Source organism: Leucopleurus acutus (genome assembly GCF_964270905.1).
Source record: "Leucopleurus acutus genome assembly, chromosome: X".
Lineage (NCBI taxonomy): Eukaryota > Metazoa > Chordata > Mammalia > Artiodactyla > Delphinidae > Leucopleurus > Leucopleurus acutus.
Genome location: NC_139148.1, coordinates 102,502,654 through 102,510,646, shown reverse-complemented (window position 1 = coordinate 102,510,646; position 7,993 = coordinate 102,502,654). Strand labels below are relative to the sequence as shown.

Genomic DNA, 7,993 nt, shown 5'->3' with positions numbered 1-7,993 from the left:
TGCCCAGTAGTGGGATTGCTGGGTCATATGGTAGTTCTATTTGTAGTTTTTTAAGGAACCTCCATACTGTTCTCCATAGTGGCTGTATCAATTTACATTCCCACCAACAGTGCAAGAGGGTTCCCTTTTCTCCACACCTTCTCCAGCATTTACTGTTTGTAGATTTTTTTAACATCTTTATTGGAGTATAATTGCTTAACAATGGTGTTAGCTTCTGCTGTATAACAAAGTGAATCAGTTATACATATACATATATCTCCGTATCTCCTCCCTCTCGCGTCTCCCTCCCTCCCATCCTCCCTATCCCACCCCTCTAGGTGGTCACAAAGCACCAAGCTGATCTCCCCATGCTATGTGGCTGCTTCCCACTAGCTATCTATTTTACATTCGGTAGTGAATATATGTCCATGCCACTCTCTCACTTCGTCCCAGCTTATCTTAGAAAAAAGAAAGAAAAACTCAACAAAGGAAATGGGTAAATGCAAAACAAAACAAAACAAAACTATCTTTCCAGTGTCATGCAAAACCCCTACTTTTAAGGTTCCAGCCACTATGCTGTATCATCCACTCCAGCTCCTCTTCACTGTCACTTACACAGGAATGATATGCACCAGCGTTGATAACTCTCTTCAAGAACTCTCTCACCATTACCATCAACACCATTCTCACCTCATCCTCCTGCCTTACCTGCCACACAACTTCCAAATTTGGATCAGTGCAGTCATCGACCACTGCTGTTTCTATGTCCATTGTGCTGAGCCCTGGGGAAGGAAACAACACAACAGTACAGATAGGATCATCTTGAAAAGCACAGTCTCTGTGGAATATTACATAGCACTTATATACACAAGAAATCTATATGTGCTGAAATGGAACAATATTCAAGGCACCTTAAATTCAAAAGCAAGTGACATCACAACCCTGAGTATGGCAATCACCAAAAAGATAGATTGTAACAGGTGTTGGTGAAGATGTGGAGAAACTGGAACCCTTATAGGCTGCTTGTGGGAACGTAAAATGGTGCAGCCACCTTGGAAAACAGTGTGGCAGTTCCTCAAAATGTCACGCATAGAGCTACCATATGACCCAGCAATTCCACTCCTTGGTACATACTCAAGAGACATGAAAATATACGTCTACACCAAAACTTGTACTTGAATGTTCAGAACAGTATTATTCATAATAGCCAAAAAGTGGAAACAACCCGGTGTCCACTAACTGATGAATAGATCAACCAAATGTGGTCTATATGCACAATGGAATATTACTCAGCAATAAAAAAATGAAGTTCTGATTCATGCTATAACATAGAGGAACCTCAAAAACATGTGCTAAGTGAAACAAGCCAGTCACAAAAGACCACCTATTATATACTTCCATTTATATGAAAGTCCAGAATAGGCAAATCTGTAGAGACTGAAAGGAGATTAGTGGTTGCTCAGGGTTATGGGTGGGGATTGTGGATAAGGGAGTGATAGCTAAAGGGTACAGAGTTTCTTTTTGAGGTGATGAAAATGTTCCAAAAACTGATGATGGTGGTGGTTGCACATATCTGTGAATGTAACTAAAAACCACTGAATTGTACACTTTTAATGTGTGAATTGTATGGTATGTGAATTATAGCTCAACAAAGCTGTTTCTTTTTTTTAAAAAAAAGCAAGTGCTAGAATAATGCATGTACTATGAGTTCATTTACATAAAACCCCAAACTACATATGCATGTAATATAAACATTTGTGAATGTATGTAAATATACAGAAGATGATTTGGAAGGCTACCCACCCATCTGTTAGCATTGGTTACTTCTGGAGAGGGAAACAGGATTGCCTTCTGTACTATCACACTTTCCTGTTTCTCCTCCTACCACCCTAGTTGTTCCTTCAAGTTGCTTTTGTAAGCGTTCCTTCCCCTGCCCGTCTCTTTTGAATCTCATTCTACTCTTCAGGCTCTTCTTGAAGTAATCCTAAGATCATACATTTCCTATGGCTTCAACAACCTCCATCCGTATCCTGACTCATTCATTCAGCAAATATTCATTGAGCACCTACTAGGTACTGTGCTGGTACCTTTGATTCCTTCCTCTCCCTCATCTCCCGTCCCTCATCCAGCAAACTCCACCAGTCCTCTCTCCAATAAACATACTCTGTCTGTCTACTTCTCTCCATGCCCGTGGCCTCCACTGTAATGCAGGCTACTGTCATCTCTCCCAGATCACTGCAACAGTCTCCTCCCCGGTCTCCCTGCTTGCATAGGCCATTCTCCACACAACAGCCAGAGCCCACTTTTAAATATATACATCAGCTCATATCAGTCTCCCTGCTTTGAAGCCCTCCAAGGACTTCCGAATACACTTTGCATAACATCTAAGCTCCCTACTTTGACACCTAGTAAGATACAGCCCTTGCCTAAATCTCTGATCTCATCCCATCCTTGTTTGCTATGCTCCCAGCTATAATTTGCTCCCTCTTGAGGGTCTTTGAACTTGCCTAAAATGTCCTCTCATCATCCACGTCTCAGCTCCAGTGTCAGCTCCTCAGGGAGGCCTTCCCTGATCATCCCAGCTAAGTAGGCCCCGAGCCTGGTCAGTGTCGCATCGCATCTCCTGTTTTACTCTCTCCCAGCGCTTACTGTCATCTGCGGTTGTTTCATTTGTTGGTTTGCTTGTTCATTATATTTCTTCCCTGCCACTTGCATGTAAGCTCCATGAGAGTGGCAACTCTATTTGCCTTGTTCCTGATGAATCTCTAACACCTAGAAGGTACTCAATGAATATCTGCTGAATGAATGAGTCGGGAGATGGATGGAGGTTCTTGAAGCCATGGGAAATGTATGATCTTAGGATTACTTCAAGAAGAGCCTGAAGAGTAGAATGAGATTCAAAAGAGACGGGCAGGGGAAGGAATTCTTACAAAGGCAGCTTGAAGGAACAACCAGAGTGTCTGACCCTCAGGTGTTTGGCTGAAGCAACTAGACACATGGTAGGTGCCATTCACTGAGGCTGGAAGACAAGGGGAGGAGCAAGCGGGGTTGGGGATTGCTTCAAGAACTGAGTTCTGGACATGCTAAATTTGAGATGTGTATGAGTCACCCAACTGGAGATCCTAAGTAGATGGCTAGTTAAAGAAGTCTAGATAGACTTCAGTGAGGTGGTCAGGGCTAGAGATGGAAGTTTAGAAATTGAATTCATCAATACAGATACAGTATTTAAAGCCCTGGGAATAAATAACCTAGGAAGAAAGCAGAGAATGAGAAAAAGGGGGCCTGATGCAGAGTTCTAATGTCTCCCACATTTGTATCTCCAGTCCTCACCTCCTTCTTCTAGGAGTTCCAGAACTACTATCAAATGCCTTACATAAACCCAGTGTGTCCCAAAATGACTCCATCGACTTCCTCTTCAAAACCGGTCCTCCTTCTGTATTCACCAGTCAGTTGGACCTCTTCGTAACATCTCCAGTACTGTTCCCTACCTTTCCATCCCCGTGACAGTTACCTTAGGTCATCAATCTCATCATCTCATGCCTGGATGACTACAATAGTTTCTTAGCTGATATCTCTGCCTCCAGTATTGACCCCCAACTGCTGCCAGTAGGGTCCATCTAAAATCCCTTGATCATGGTACTTCCTTTCTTAAAACCTTTCAATGGTTTCCCATTGTTCAAGATAAAGTACAGGACTTCCCTGGTGGCGCAGTGGTTAAGAATCCGCCTGCCAATGCAGGGGACACGGGTTCGAGCCCTGGTCCGGGAAGATCCCACATGCCGCGGAGCAACTAAGCCCGTGCACCACAACTATTGAGCCCGTGTGCCACAACTACTGAAGCCCACGTGCCTAGAGCCCATGTTCCGCAACAACAGAAGCCACCGCAATGAGAAGCCCGCACACCGCAACGAAGAGCAGCCCCCGTTCACCGCAACTAGAGAAAGCCCACGTGCAGCAACGAAGACCCAATGCAGCCAAAAATAAATAAATAAATTTATTTTTTTAAAAAAGATAAAGTACAAATTCTTATACCTAATATATAAGGTCTTTCAGGACCTGCTTCCTGCTGACCTTTTCAATCCTGTCTTCCACTTACTCCCTCTCCCTTACATCCTAGGCATACCAATTTATCAACTGCCTTTAGTTCTCTGGATGCATCATCCTTGTTTATTTCTACAAACATGTACCTGCGATGCACCCCACCACTACCTGCTCTCCAGCTCTATGAAAAGTTTTGCCCTCCAACCAAGCCAACTTGCTCTCTTCTCTCTTGATGTCCCCTCAGCATCCTGAGCATCTTCCATCTTTATTTTCTGTAGCATCTTATTGTATTTCTATGTTCATGTAGCTCTCTCCCTCTACTAGCCTATAAGCTTAATGAGGGCAGGGATGGTACTTCCTTAGCTTTGTTTTACCAGCACCTAATATAGTGCCTAGCATATAGTAATCACATCAGCCAATATTTATCAAGTGCTTATCAGTGCCAAGTAATTCTATAAGTGCTTTACATGTATTGATTCATTTACAACAACCCTATGAGGCAGGTAGTATTATGCCCAATTGACAAATAGGAAATAAAGACAAATAGGAAATTAAGTAACTTTGCTCAAGTTACACAGCTACCAATGGATACAAGCCCAGTCAGTCTAGCTCCAGAGTCTGTGCTTGTAATCACTAGTCTCTCAGCAAATGCCTGTTCAATGAATGTGGAATTGGAAATGTGGGACATGTGACTTTTTTTCATGTTATTATTCTGACCTTGACTATTTCATCTTTTCTTTCATTAAAAACTCTCATTTCATTCAGAGCTCAGACACAATAAAGTTACAAAATCAAATAACAGATCCTGTGCTATGGAGCTCAAGGGAGTCAATAAGGGCAAATGTCATCATCCTCACACCTCCAGGCACTTAGCAAGTCAGGTTGATTTACTGATGTTCAGCGACGAGGGCCAAAGCACAGAAAAGTAAGATAGGACGAAACATCATAACATCTTAACATCAAAACATCCTGACAGCAACCATTTACTGAGAGCCTCATAGATGCCAGGCACTTTGTTGAGAGTTTTACATGGATCACCTCATTCAATCTTTCCAACAGCCCTCTGTGATGTCCGTACTGTTAGGCTCCCCATCTTACAGATGAGAAAATAGGCTCAAAGACGTTGGATTACTTGTGCAAGGTTGCAGAGTCAGTAAATGGCAAACCAGGATTTACGCCAGGGCTGCCGGCTGCAGTCCGTGCTTTATTTTTTTTTTTAACATCTTTATTGGAATATAATTGCTTTACAATGGTGCGTTAGTTTCTGCTTTATAACAAAGTGAATCAGCTATACATATACATATATCCCCATATCACCTCCCTCTTGCGTCTCCCTCCCACCCTCCCTATCCCACCCCTCTAGGTGGTCACAAAGCACCGAGCTGAGCTGATCTCCCTGTGCTATGTGGACCGCCCCACTCACCCTTGTCAACCATGACTCTAGGGCTGCACTGCCCCCATTGGACAAACTAGCCATACACGGCTAGGTCAATTTATTTATTTACTTTTTAAATTTTATTGAAGTATAGCTGATTTACAATGTTGTGCTAATTTCTGCTGTATAGCGAAAGTGACCCAGTTATATATATATATATATATTCTTTTTCATATTCTCTTCCATTATGGTTTATCACAGGATACTGAATATAGTTCCCTGTGCTATACAGTAAGAGCTTGTTGTTTATCCATCCTATATATACTAGTTTGCATCTGCTAATCCCAAACTCCCCATCCATCTCTCCCCCACCCCCCTCCCCTTTGGTAACCATAAGTTTGTTTTCTATGTCTGTGAGTCTGTTTCTGTTCTGTAAATAAGCTCATTCATGTCATATTTTAGGTTCCACATATAAGTGATATCATACATACGGTATCTGTCTTTCTCGTTCTGACTTAGTTCACTTAGGATGATAATCTCTAGGTCCATCCATGTTGCTGTAAATGCCATTATTTCATTCTTTTTTATGGCTGAGTAATATTCCATTGTATACATGTACCATGCCTTCTTTATCGACTCCTCTGTTGATGGACACCTAGGTTGTTTCCATGTCTTGGCTACTGTAAACAGTGCTGCTATGAACATTGGGGTGCGTGTATCTTTTCGAAGTATGGCTTTCTACAGATATATGCACAGCAGTGGGACTGCTGGATCATATGGTAGCTCTATTTTTAGTTTTTTGAGGAACCACCATACTGTTTTCCATAATGGCTACACCAATTTACATTCCCACCAACAGTGTAGGAGGGTTCCCTTTTCTCCAGACCCTCTCCAGCATTTATTGTTTGTAGATTTTTTGATGATGGCCATTCTGACCAGTGTGAGGTGATATCTCATTGTAGTATTGATTTGCATTTCTCTAATAATTAGCAACGATGAGCATCTTTTCATGTAGGTCAATTTAAATTAATTAAAATTAACTACAACTAAAAATTCAGTTCCTCAGTCACACCAGCCACACCTTAAGTGCTCAAAAGCCACACGTGGCTAATGACTGCCACATTGGGGAGCGCACACAAAGCACACTGCCCTCGTCACACAAGGCTGCATAGGTCAGCGTGGCACCAGAGTGTGCTGGCTATGACAGGGTAGGTTCGGTGAGCTGCTTCCAACTGCTGCCCCCCTTCTCACCACCCTGCCAGTCTGGCTCTTCTCACTTCAGCGTCTTGGGGAAACTTTGAGGCATACGTTAGGGTAATAACTTTCATTATCGTCCCCTCCATTATTCACCTCCTCAGTAATATCACCCTTTCTATCCACTGCCTGCAGTTCATCCTCGTGCCCCATCCCAGTCGCACCCTCCCCTCTCCAGTTCTGGGGAGACAGAGGTCCCGTTGTTATTCATTCTCACTGTGCCTCCAACCAACCCAGATGATCCAGTGCAGGACAGGCACTTTACAGCCACAAGAAGTAGAGATCCCTGACTGTCGTCCGCAGCCACACCCTGTCTCCCCACCTGCTGCTGGCTCAGCTCTCCAGAGGGAGGGCTCACCCTAACCCTGGCCCAGCCAGCTGCTGAGGTGCAGCCTCCTGTGGCCACCACGACTCCAATATGATTTTGGAGCTGGTGAAAAGGACCTGGAACCTTTCTAAGATCACATGTTACCCAACGTCAATGAAATCTAATAGGATGCTAGAAGGCAGGCTGGTTATATATGGTCTGCTCTGCACACAGGGACGAGGTGGGAAGAAAGGGATAGAGGAGCTAAATAAGATACACTCAATTACCCACGGTCATGGAGAACAGACATGGCAGCTTATTAAAGCCAGTCAATAATCCCAAAGGCACTCTGGAATCCATCATACGATGCAGCCATAACGTACCTCTGAACCCCAGCGGATTTATCCATCTAATTAATTTTTCTCAGACTGATATTAAAATAAATATATATTTTCCAAGCTGATTCTAACTGATGTCTAGAGAAGTGGGCAATGGCATGCATACTGGGAAGGGTAAAGACAGCCTAAAACGATTAATTTGCCACCAAAAATCTCAATGTATGTATTTGAGAGTCACCTGTACGCACTGTCCAAAGAAGAATTCTGCCTGTCAAAGCAACTAAAGAGTCGAGCCACCTAAGACTCTTCTCGGAGGCCCACATCGAAGATGTAGGAAATGGTCAAGTCAAGCTGGATGTCTCTCAGTCCATAATGCCCCCAGTCACAAAGTCAGAGACACCCTGCTGATTCCCAAAAGGTTCTCATGCAGAAGCAACTTCACTCCAGAGCATGCCACTTAACAGCAGGGGCTACAGTAGGGAAAGGAGGGGTGGGCAGGCTCTGTCCCCATCCCCGTGACGTGTGGGCCACACCACCTCTGAAAACACAGCTGTAACACAGGGACAGTAAGCGCCACTCAGGGTTCTGCTCCAGGCATGCTTGAAGTGGGTAGAGCAGAGTGATAATGGAGCGTGGAAAGGACACGGGGGCAGGAGAATCGACATTCCTGAAAGCAAGAGCACTCGCGAGACATGCATT

General features: G+C 43.7%; 1 long non-coding RNA gene across 1 annotated transcript in view; it reads right to left on the bottom strand.

Moving 5' to 3' along the window:
- Positions 1-340: 340 nt before the first annotated feature.
- The window catches only part of LOC309978785, a 29,917-nt gene continuing 22,264 nt past the window's right edge, over positions 341-7,993 (bottom strand). Inside the window, exon 3 of the long non-coding RNA XR_014327145.1 lies at positions 341-761. This is a non-coding gene — a long non-coding RNA (uncharacterized lncRNA). The remainder of the gene's footprint in view (positions 762-7,993) is intronic.